At 38.2% G+C, this 13,151-nt stretch overlaps 1 pseudogene across 1 annotated transcript; it reads left to right on the top strand.

The window, feature by feature from the left end:
- The first annotated feature begins 2,931 nt into the window (after positions 1-2,931).
- On the top strand, positions 2,932-3,868 carry LOC306646132 (olfactory receptor 7G2-like; annotated as a pseudogene). Its single transcript has one exon. The product of its transcript is annotated as an olfactory receptor 7G2-like (transcript).
- Positions 3,869-13,151: the final 9,283 nt, after the last annotated feature.

Raw genomic sequence — 13,151 nt, forward strand, 5'->3', positions numbered from 1 at the left:
GTTGATAGAGAAGATGATCTTATTTAATGATCCCATTGATGACTTTCTATACACCTTTTATTTCTCTTTTAAAAAGTGAATGAGTTTAGGGCCTGGGGATATAACTCAGATGGTAGAGTGCTTCCCTCACATGCACAAGGTCCTGAGTTCAATCCACAGCACTGCAAAAAAAAAAGGGGGGAAGGGTTTATAGAAGAGAGATGAGTGTAGAGAGGAAGGGGGTTGGGGGGAGGGAGGAGGAATGTTGTAAGAATGGAAATGTTGAATTAAACCTGCCAAACTCTCCTGTATACATCTACCAATTCTCCTTTATTTATGTATCTATGATGCATTAGTTAAAAATCTATAAGAACAGAAGAATAGTGAAAGGGAGGAAAGAGTACAGGAATAGGGAGGTGAAGGGGAACTTTACTTATTTTTTTTTAATTTGTTCTTTCTAGATATCCATGACAGTAGAGTATTTCTTGACATATTATATACACATAGAGTATAACTTATTCTAACTAGGATCCCATTCTTGTGGTTGTACATGATATGGAGTTTCACTGGTCATGTGTTCAAACACAAACATAGGAATGTTATGTTCAATTAATTCTACTGTCTTTACTATACCCATCCCCCTCCAGTCCCCTTTGTCTAATCCACTTATCTATTCTCATCCTACTCCTGCATTGTGTGTTAGCATCCACATGTCAGACACATTTGGCCTTTGGTTTTCTGGGATTGGCTTATTTCACTTAGTGTGACAGTCTCCAGTTCTATCCATTTACCATAAAATGCCATAAGTTCATTCTACTTTAAGGCTTAGTAATATTCTAGTGTATATATGTACCACATTTTCTTTGTGCATTCATCTCTTGAAGGACATCTAGTTGGTTATGTAGAGGGAAATGAGAAGGGAGAGGGGGCAGGGGTATGAAAGAGGGTGGAATGAGACAGACATCATTACCCTAAGTAACTGAATGATTACACAAATTGTGTGAATCTACATAGTGTACAACCATAGAAACGAAAAGTTGGACCCCATTTATGTACAAAGAATCAAAATGTAGTCTGTGAAAATAAAAAAAGGAGAAAATTTAAAAGAGCAAATTAAAAGAAAGAAAGAAAGAAAGAAAGAAAGAAAGAAAGAAAGAAAGAAAGAAAGAAAGAAAGAAAGAACACTTGGAATGGAGCCACCATTTGACCCAGTTGTCCCACTCCTTGATTTATACATAAAGGACTTAAAATCAGCATTCTACAGTGAAACAGTCACATCAACGCTGATAGCAATTCAATTCACAATAGGTAAAGGGAAATTTTAAAAAATAAATTTGTTTAAGATGGTGAGAAAGACATCACAATGTCATTTTGTCATGAACTTCAAATATTGACAATTTCAAATCCTGACAATTACTCAATCCTACAGAATGGGTTAACATGGTGTAAAATGTGTTGAAAGCACAGGAGATGCTGACATCCTTAATTACAAAGATTTAAAATGAACAATAACATTGGTTGAGGACCATGTCTACCTACTAAGTAATGGTTGAAATCTGACCAAACATGCTGAGCACATGGACGTGCCTCAATTGTACCACCTTTTGATGGCTTTGGAATTGAATTATCTCCTGGATTAAAAATGAAGAATCATGATTTCTACTCAAAATCTCCATTTCTAAAGAATATTACTGAGACTACTATAGCAATATTGAAAAAAATACTTATGAAATTCTAACCTGGGAGTGACGGTTTTGTCTATAATTTTTACAGTCAACACTGATCAAACAAACTGATTAGTCTTTTGTGCAAACAAACAAAAAATACTATTCAGTGTACAACAGTGTGATACAGTAAAAGATACTTGTGTGTATTTTAATCATATCTTAGTTGATATTAGCAATTACATCCTTTATCTCCACATATAGAAGGCATATTTTCATATCTATAGTAGGAACCAGTATTTCTGACATCAGTAATTATATAGATTCCTCTGTTTATAATTTAAAAGGAATAATGGAATTTGTTGAGATGCACTGAGCCCCATGACCATGAAATGCAGATGAACTTGAAGGATGTGGAGAACCAAATTGTGCACATGTGGTCTTGGAGACCAATACCAGGTCTTGGTCAGGTCAGGGACTGAGCCATCCTGAATTACTCTGTTCTATGCCTTTCATCTTTAAAGTTATACACTCCTGGGATCTGAATGACAGTCAAGCAACTGGTCTAATGAGGAGCCATGGAAATTGAGCCCCAGGGAAACAGACAATATAGGAATCATCCTGTGAACCACTCACACAGCAGCTCACATTAGTCAGAACACAACACTGGGGCCTCTTCTCAGAGATAATTCCTCCTGAATAGGAGCCTGCTGCCTCACTGAGCCTGTCTGCATTTCCTGAGGGCAGTCCTTCCATCTTCAATATCCAGATGAGAAGTTGAAGTCATTCCTCTTGAAGTCAACCAGGCCACAGAGTCCCTCAGCAAATGCTTCGTACTTGAGAGCAAGGACGCCACTAGAATTTCATCCTGAGAAGCAATGAAGGAAATAAATAAAAAGGGAGAGGGAAACAATTAACCCATGACTTTCCTATCAGCTGTCTGTCATCCTCTGGACACATTCCCATACATTTGTACCTACATGCATGAAGTTACCATTTTGTTGGTCTTAAACGTTTTTGTGCTATAATGATACTGGTTATAAAATGTTCTGAATTTTATTTGAGTACTTGAAGGCATGTTTCAGAGGGGAGTTTGTGAGTGTCTTTGATGGTAGGGCTGCCATAATCAAGTACCGTAAATTAGGTGGCGTCATAACAGAATCTTACTTTCTTACAGTTCTCAAGATTGGAATTTCTAAGAAGTCCTCAGGTGTGGTTATCCAACAGCTGTACTGCTATAGACTGAATATTTCCTCTTCACCCAATGTATGTGAGATTCCTTAACAACATGGAAAGAAGAAACCAAACAGCTGTTTCAGAATTCCTTCTCCTGGGACTGACAGATGACCCAGCACTGCAGCCCCTCATCTTCAGCCTGTTCCTGACCATGTACCTGGTCACCATCCTGGGAAACCTGCTCATCATCCTGGCCATCAGCTCTGACTCCCATCTCCACATGCCCATGTATTTCTTCCTCTCTAATCTGTCCTTTAATGACATCTGTTTCACTCAACTACAATTCCAAAGATGCTGGTAACATCCTAACAGAAGTTCAAAGCTCCACATACACAGCCTGCCTCTCCCAGGTCTGCTTTGTCTTCATTTCTGGTGGTTTAGAAAATTGCCTCCTTGCAGTGATGGCCTATGACTGCTATGTGGCCATTTGTTACCCCCTGAAGTACACAGTCATCATGAATCCTCAACTGTGCGTCCTGTTAGTTCTGATCTCTGTGCTCCTCAGCACAGTGGATGCCCTCCTCCACACTCTGATGGCACTGCATCTGTCCTTCTGCACAAACCCAGAGATTCCCCACTTCTTCTGTGAACTTGTTCAGATCACCAAACTGGCCTGTTCTGATATTCTCATCAATAACCTGCTGGTATATTTGGTGATGGATATATTTGCTGCTATTCCTGTCTCTGGAATCATCTTCTCTTACATTTGCATCGTCTCCTCTGTCTTGAAAATACCCTCATCAAAAGAAAAGTATAAAGCCTTTTCCACTTGTAGGTCTCACCTTTTGGTTGTTATCTTGTACTATGGGACAGGTTTTGGGGTGCACATTAGCTCTGAAGTGACTAATTCCCCCAGGAAGACGAAGGTGGCTTCAGTGATGTACTCTGTGGTCCCTCAGATGCTGAATCCCTTTATCTACAGCCTGAGGAACAGGGACATGAAGGAAGCTTTGAGGAACCTCATAGATAGAACAACTTGTCCTCTATAATGGGTGAACATTTTCTTTGGAATTGTTTCTAGTATACATAGAAGAATAGAATTACTAGTGATCCAGAATGCCTGGTGCTTCCATCACAGCTTTTTCCTAAAATGCCTAAGCAGCGTAATGAGCATACGCTTTGAACTTCGTTCAAATCTGGACATTACTTCATGAATACCTCTGTGAGGGTTTGCACATGATTTCAAAGATCTAAAAACAATGCCTTTTCTCAGGTCCAACAGGATTCATCTGAAGCAAATGTTTTGCAGTACATTCTCACAAGGAGGTAGGTTGAGAAGGCAGACAGATCACAGAAAGTATTGTAACAAAATTATGCTTGTATATGTAGAAATTTCCACCTGTTCTATGACTGGGACTTTGTTCACTTCATCTTAGAATTAATCCTACTGTGGGGTAAATTGCAAAAGCCTGAGTATCCATGCCCTGTGGAGCAATGCCTGTGATTTCATAATCGGATGATGTCAGTGGTTTCAGAAGATTCTGTGATTCTTTGAACCTGATCAGTGAAGAAACCTTCCATCCTAATCAGAAGAAGACACACCAACGTCAATACACTCAAACAATAAAGGGGGGTACATTTCATCACATGGAGGCAGGGAATATGCTCAAAGAGAGAGCAGGGCTTCCTTCAGTTTTCCATGAGTTGGATCAACCAGGACTCATTCTCCTGCAGGACACCAGGTGACTGCAGAAAATGCAGATGTCAGGTGTCACACACTGAGTCCCTTTCCTGTGCTTATGGGCATTTACCATCTCTCTGGATCACACTGGCTGTATCTCTGGAGTGGACCGAACGGTGGGCTTTCACGTGTGTCCAGTCCTGTTCCACTGACTGGTGGTTATCATATAGATCCATGGGTCATTGTTACTTGTTTGGGAAAGAGCATGTACAGAGGAGGAGATTGTCTGTGGGAGCCATAAATGTCAGCATTGTCACCATAAGGCAGACAAAAGAGTAGAGGGTATTGGGGGAGGATGAAAGGAGGCATTTTAGCCTTGGACACAGATATCAGATTGATTTTTGTGGTATTTAATGGCCAGTACTTTTATCATGTTTTTCCACATAATTGTCATTTTCATAGTACACTACTTTATTTTTGTCACCCTGGAGATATCACTGTACAATACACTACATAAATGTGCTTCTTTTTGACCTTGGGTAATTCAAGGTTAATGAGTGAATTACTCATGTCTTTGCTAATCTCATCATTGCCTCAGAGTCTTGTGCTGTGCTCAGAAGTGGTTCATTTCTTTCTTTCTCTCTCTCTCTCTCTCTCTCTCTCTTTTCTTTTCTTTTTTTTTTTTTTTTGTTTTGTTCATTTTTTGTAAATACTACATATCATTCATCCTGCCTGGGCACATTAAGAATAAGGACCATTTCTAATGTTGATGAAATTTGGTTAAACCATTTTTCTGCTACTGTGAATAAAACTGTTTGAATAATTTTTTGACCATATGAAAAAATAAATGGTATTTTTATACCATTATGGATTTCATGGGGTAGAGTATTGCATTTTGCTATTTCCAAAGAGTTTTGCTAAGAAATTTAACAACATTACCTTCCTGTTAGATATTCTTGATTCCACATGATCCTCAAAACATTTTCTTTTACACTGACAATCTAATGTGCATCAAATGTTGTTCAACTCATTCACATTGCAGTGTATCAACTCCTATGGGCATTGAGAATCATTCCTTATTTTTGTGCCATTTAATTTTCTTGTGTTATATGAATTTGTGATAGTTCCATAAAGCTGCTCACTGATTTTTTAAAAAGGTATTCATAATGTTTTTATGAATTTGCAATAGTGATCTTTGAAAGTTGCTTGTATTAGTATTCAGTTTTTAGTGCAAGACTTTGGCATGAACTTTATTTATCAATATTTATCTTTGATAATAAGGTGAGGCATTTCACCATGTTCTTCTTGAAGCTAACCTGGTAACTATAGTCCCTTAGCTAATGTTTTTGAAGTTTGAACTCAAACATCCTGAATTCAAATCTCCATGAGCTTGTCCTATATGAAGAAATCCTTTCAAGACCTCTCATCTTTCTTTGAGTTTTGTTTCATTCTCTTCTGCATTGACAGCTAATCTCCTTATGAAGTTTAATTATACTCACAGTACCTAATTCTCCTGCAGTTGTCTGAGTTCAATCCAATCCTGCTTCAGTCTGGTTACACATTCTGCAGATTCACAGTTGCTCACCCATCAATAGTAAGGTCTTGACTCCTAAATACAGATTGGTACCTTCCTGCTTGCTGATATCAAGGCCACAAATCCACCCACAAAGCCAGCAGTAATCTTAGACAAATTCTTCTTTGAAGGCTTTTATGAAACTTTCATACGTTCTAAATCCATAGCCATTAGTCTAGAAAGTTCTCAGTTCTTGAGTTCACCCACATACCTCTAATAATGAAGCTCTATGCAGTAGAAATAAAATAGATTTCTTAACATCACCAGCTACATACATCAATGCAGAATGCATTCAAGACTTAAATACAGGGTTCATTGATATAGAAGAAAACACAGGGAAATTGCTTCAGCACATTAGCCTGTGCAATGATTTTGGAATTACCCTAAGACAGAGTTTGAAAACAATAACAATGGATAAGTTGTACTACATCAAACGTAAAAGCTTTGTACACCAAAGAATGAAATAAACAGAGCCTAGAGACGAACTACAGAATTGAAGGAGATATTTACAAACTACAGACCTGAGAAAGTTAATATTCACAATAAATAAAGAACACACATAACTTAATAGCAAATTGTAAGTCACCCCAATTAAAGAGTCAGTCTAAAGATCTGAACAGATATTTCTCAAAATAAGACATACTAATATAAAACACAGAAAAAAATACTCAGTATCATGAAGCATAAGAAAACGCAAATTAAAACCACATGAGATACCCTATCACCTCAGTGAGGATAGCCATTATGAAAAAGACAAAAGATAACATGTCAAGTGTTGTAGAATGTATACAGGATGGCCGAGTGGAGCTAGGTGGCAATCCCCAGTTTCTCAATAGCATGGAAAGGAAGCATTGAAGGAGCTGCTGACCAGAGAGAACTTTATTACAAGATTGCACCTGGATTAGAAGTTCATCCATAGGACAGCTTCTCCTCCATGTTGTCATGTTCTTTGGACTTGTGTTTCTACAGTACACCAAAAGAACAGGATTGTTGGTAAGCCAGAATGCCTGTTTTGCTGTCACTATGTCTTTCTAAATTTGCTAAATGACATAATGACCAGGTGTATTGAATTTGATTTGAATCCTGATAATTTTTTTGTCTCTGTGAGTTTCATACATGAGTTTTGTTGTTGTTGCTGTTGTTGTTGTAAGGACTAAATACAGGGGCACTCATCATGGAGCAACATCTCCAGTCCTATTTATTATTTACTTATTTATTTGTTTTAAGGAAGAATCTCAATAAATGTCTTAGAACCTTTCTATGTTGTTGAGGTTGGCTTTGAACTCACAATCCTTCTGCTCCCAAGTCACTGGAATTACAAGCATGTGCCCCCATGCCCAGCTTCACCATGATTTCAATCATTTAAACACAATATTTTTCTCAGTGCCCACAGAATCAGTGTGAAACAAATGTTTTATGGTGCATTCTCAGAAGAAAGCAAGTTGAAAAGGCAGAAAGGGCAGTGATAATATTTAAACAAAACCATGGTCACATATAGAAAAGATTCCACCTGTTCCTGCAGTTGAGATCATGTGAATGACACCCTAGACTTAACCCTATTGTGAGGAAAAATATGCAAAGCCTGATTATTCATATTCTGTGTAACAATGACTGGGACCTGCTACTCTCATTCATATCCTTCAAGACAGTAGTAGCATTCTTAGTAGTAGCATACTTAGGGTCATTACTTATAAAATTTTCATAATTAGATAATGTCAATGGTTTGAGATGATTCTGTAAATGGAATGGACTCAAACTAAAAAGTTTCTTTCCAGCAAAAGAAAGAATCAATAATGTTAAGTAAGAGCCTATGGATAGGGAGAAAGTCTTTACCACATGCACCCCAGATAAAGCATTAATCTCTAGGATATATAAAGAACTCAAAAAGCTTAACATCAATAAAACAAACAACCCAAGCAATAAATGGGCTAAGGAACTGAACAGACACTTCACAGAAGATATATAATCGAACAACAAATACATGATGTTCAACATCTCTAGCAATTAGAGAAATGTAAATCAAAACCAAAATTTCATCTCACTCCTATCATAATGGCAATTATCAAGAATACAAGCAACAATAAATGTTGGCAAGGGTGTGGGGAAAGAGATACATTCATAAATTGTGGGTGGGACTGCAGATTGGTGAAACCATTATGGAACATTACAGAGATTCCTCAGAAAACTTGGAATGGAACCACCATTTAACCCAGTTATCCCACTCCTTGATTTATATTCAAAGGACTTAAAATCAACATACTACAGTGACAGTCACATCAATGCTTATAGCAGCTCATTCACTATAGCTAAACTAAGGAATCAACCTAGATGCCCTTCAACAGATGAATGGATAAAGAAAATGTGCTACATACATATGATGGAATGTTACTGTGTTTTAAAGAAGAATGAAGTTCTGTCATTTGCTGGTAGATGGGTGGAGTTAGAGATTATCATGTAAGTGAAATAAGCTAAACCCAAAAAACCAAAGATCTAATGTTTTCTCTGATATGCAGAAGTGAATTCACAATGGTGGATAGGGAAGAACAGGGTACAGTATATTAGGTAGAGGGGAGTGAAGGGAGGTGAAGAGGTATGGGGGAAGGAATCATAGCACAGTGAAATGGACATTAATACCTCATGTACATGTATGATTTCAGGACCAATGTGATCCTGCAACATGTGTAATCAGAAAAATGGGAGATTATACTCTATTTATAAATGATCTATCCAAATGTAAAAGTGCATTCTAATGTCATGTACAACTAATTAGAACAAACAGAATAAAAAATTAAAACAACTGTATATTTGTGTGTTGATATCATTCTGGACTCTTTTCTGAACAATAGGAGTGTTATATCTTCCCGTGCATTAATCGTCCAAGCCTTAATGATGGCAATAACTCAGTTGGCTAAAACTGCATTTCTTGCAATAACAAACAAGCTCTAAAACATTTCTACTTACAATCTCAAAAGTACCTTCTACTTCAGATGAGCAGCTTTCCTGATTTGCATTTTCTGCAGCAATATTTTTAAGGAAGCTCTACAGTCTTAATCCATGACCTGCAATGTGTGTGCTTGCATGTGTGTAGATATACACACACAGATACACATGGGATTTATATATATATATATATATATATATATATATATATATATATATGTTTGTGTGTTTGTGTGTGTGTATTATATATAATGCTACTTCTCTGAACACTCGGGAGTAGAATCCTATATAAATTTTTGTAACATTTAGTACATTGCAAATACAGAGAATATACTGGAAATTTCTCTTTATAACATGCAATAATAGACTCAAGTTTCATGGAACCATGCATAGAATTCATCCTAAGAGGTTACATTTTTATGGTACATTGACTGTAATTTTTGAATTTATCATATGAATACATATCCGTCTACCCTCATCCACCTGATATTTTAAGATTAAAGGTGATGATACTATCTGTAAGGATATTTGTGACTCTAAAGACACCTAGGAGAGAGGACAGAGTGCAGTAGAGCAGGAATTAGTGTCCTTACTGTGTCAAAGGCCTTGTAATGGACATGAGCAGAAGGAGGTGGAGGGAAGAGGACGATGCAGCCTGGGAGGTCAGGAGTTCCCCAGATTAGTACCTCATTTCCTCCACCAGTTAAGTCACTCACCTTACAGAACAAGGCCAGAGGCTCCCCATGTAAGTTTCCTGCTAAGCTCTTGTGTTGTTTAAATATCTAGCATTCCTCAACTACAGCAGCTATTGAACTGTCCAGATCTACTTTGCTCATTTTTTCCTCTCATTTCAATCTCCCTTCTCTTCCTCCTGTATCTGCTCTGATGGTCCAGTGACTGTTGTTGGGAGACTGAATCAATTTATTCTCAGTCTTTTTAGGACATGCCAACAAAATTTTTGTTTCACCTTCAGTTTTATGAAAATCCCATGCAATTTGCAATTCATCCTGTTCTAATTAAAACATTTTGTAGATATGTGTTGCATATCATATCAGATTAGTCATGTTTCATCTTTGAGTAATTGGATAGAAATACCATCTCGTCAAAGCAATAGCCATTGTGGCTGGAGAAGTCAATAGGCACATCTTCAGGTCCCGAGGGGAGACCCCATTTTGAATCTCACTTGCTCTGCAATGTCTGTATTTTCAAAGAAGTGTAGACCTTGAAAAAGAAGGAAATCCCTGTGACTTTAACACAATGGTACTTTTCAAATGTCACATGATAGGATCACAGTGATGCTCCAGGATGCCTAAGACTCTGAGATCACCTCATGTGCTGCTAGGTGTTCAGCTCTCCAGCCTGGTCTCCTGGCTTCCAGTCCCTTCCCTACCCGACACAAAGCAGAGTACTGTGTGTGAATGCATCCCCGTGCCCACAACTCAATCAACATATCCTTACATGAGGTCATGGGCGAAATGAGGCTCACAGACATAGCTAACTGTTCCTAAGCTGTTTGAAAGTTCATATTAGTAAAGTACTGAGAACTGTGTGTGCCTAGTCCTAGAGCCCCATGGCATGCATGCTACTGGTGACAGCATTCTATGTTCTCCTTACATTTTACATTTACATGACTTGTAGTTCCATGAACATTCGTTATCAAAATTAGGTCAAGGGATGAAGCTCTGAATCATGGAATTGTGGATCCAGACGGGCTACCTGAGGACAGCTTTGGAGGGCTGGCAGTTACTGAAGAGGTTAACCAGACTCATGGTCTTGGAAACCCTCTCAGTTGTCTCTGTAAATCACTGAAAAGCTAGGTCTCCTCTCAGAAGTTTCCCTGGTTCTGCCCCAAATTGTGGGACAATTCATTAATCATGCCACAAAATATCTGTGTTTTGAATAGTGGACCTCCAATAGTGATCCCCAGACCAGCAACATTGGGTAATTTTTCAGAAAGACACAATTTCAATTCATTTTCTGATTGTTTTATAGTTTTTTTTCCTCCTTTTCTTCCTGCCTAGCTGTCTTGCTTTATGTATTCTACGGAACTTCACTCATAAGTGATTTTCTCTGGTGATATAATTTTACTCCTTATTTTAATCATTTCTATGTGTATTATTGATTTTTTTTTTTTTTGGTGTCTGGAATGCTGAACCTAGGACTGCTTACACACTGAGCCACATCCCCAGCTCTTTAAAATTTTTACATTATTTTATTTTGAGACAGGGTCTTGCTAAGTTGCTTAGGGCATCACTTAGTTGCTATGGCATTCCTCAAACTGCAGTCCTCCTGCCTCAGCCTCCTGAGTCACTTGAATTACAAGCGTGTTCCATCATGCTTAGCACTATTGATTTTTACTTTTCAGTTTCCATAACAATACAAAGAACATATTACTTGATCAATCTACAATGGATGCACATATGTAAATACCCATTAATTTGTACAGTTGAGGGTTTAATAACAATGATGAAAATAAAATGAGCTATATAAAATGCACTAAGTGTACAAACTAAACGTAGGGATAAGTTCTTCTGAGATGGTCATTTCATTAAAAATGAGCAGAAAGCACTGTATTGCCAGACCATGTTCTAGGTGCTAAACAAAAGGATGAAAACTCTGCTTGGGACCATTGTTATGGAGTGAATGCTTCTATCTCTCCCAAATTTATAGGTTGAAACCATATTTAATGGTAGTACAAAGTGGGAATTTTGAGTTAATCAGGTTTATGAGGTTTAGGAGCCCCGTGGAATTGTTGCTTCTGTAAGGTAAGAAAGATACCCCAGAGTTTCCTATCTTTGTTTAGGGTAGATGCAGAAAACCACAAAGAGAAATATCTTTGGGGTCTCAATCCTCTGACTGTAATGAGCATCTGTTGTTCAACCTGCCAATCCACACTGATCTGTTATAGTGACCTGACTCCAAAGTACCTTTGTGCATTATCAAAGCAAGTAGCCATCAACAAGACAGACACATGTGGAAAACACTGTGTATTCTATGCAACTCTAGTCACAAGAGAAAATGATCAGCCTAGCGGCTATCTTTCCTTCTATTTACTGATACAACAGAAGCTGAGAGCACCATATGGCCATGCTCTATTCCAGATGCTGAGCATGTATCTGTACATAGACTGATGGAAGTCCTTATACAATTCTCACTAATGAGAGGAGAAGTAGGTGTCACTCAAGGAAGTTTTGTGGTGGGTACTGTGATGAGCTCCCTGGAGCTGCTGTCAGGGGGGGTGGAGCCATTTCCCTAGTTGCTTGGAGTGCTGCAGGAAGACACTCCTTCATTCTTTCCCCTTTTCTCTGATTATCTCAGGAGAATAATCACTGTACTCAGGGTCATGCTCCTTTCCCACAGTCTTAACTTATGAGTGATCAATGCAGAATTTCAATAGCTGGTCCACACTTGACACAGCTTGGGACAATTGGACAGTCAAGCTCCATAATGTCTCACCAGGTCAATGGACTCCAAAATGGGGAAAGTGTCACAAGTCAGTTTTCCCCTATTCTAAATTTGTTTCTATCCCATTTATCCACAGTGTCTGACCTCATATGACCACCCTAATAACTGTGCATACCAATGCGTCCTTGTCTTTCCAGGTAGCTCAATTGGATGCTAATAGAAAAGTACAGGATGAAAGATTCTGATAAATGTGATGGAGAATAATTAGCAATACATAGAGTGAGAAAATGTTAAAGCATACACTTGTGGTGGTAGGTTAGGACACTTCATTGACAAATCAACATTTGATCACAGATCTGAAAAGGGTTCAGTAGTGAATGAAGTGGTTCTACAGATTATGAACCAACCTTGCATTCCTGGAGCAAAACCAAATATGGTAGAGCATGACAACCATTCATATTTCTCACTGGACTTCATTTCTCTCCTTACCTCTCCCTGACCCTCCTTTTCTCCTTTTTCCTCTCTTTCTTTATCTTTGACAGGGTCTCCCTAAGTTGTCAGGTTGACCTCAAACTCATAACCCTCCTGCCTTAGTCCCTGGGGTAACTGGACTTACAGACACCTACCACTGTGACTGGATGGATTTTATTTTGCAACATTCTGAAGTGTCAGGGTAAGTTTTTTATGCCTTTATTATGTTAACCTTGTCTGACTGAGGGATCCATGCAACAAG

Source organism: Sciurus vulgaris (genome assembly GCF_902686455.1).
Source record: "Sciurus vulgaris genome assembly, chromosome: 16".
Classification (NCBI taxonomy): Eukaryota; Metazoa; Chordata; class Mammalia; order Rodentia; family Sciuridae; genus Sciurus; species Sciurus vulgaris.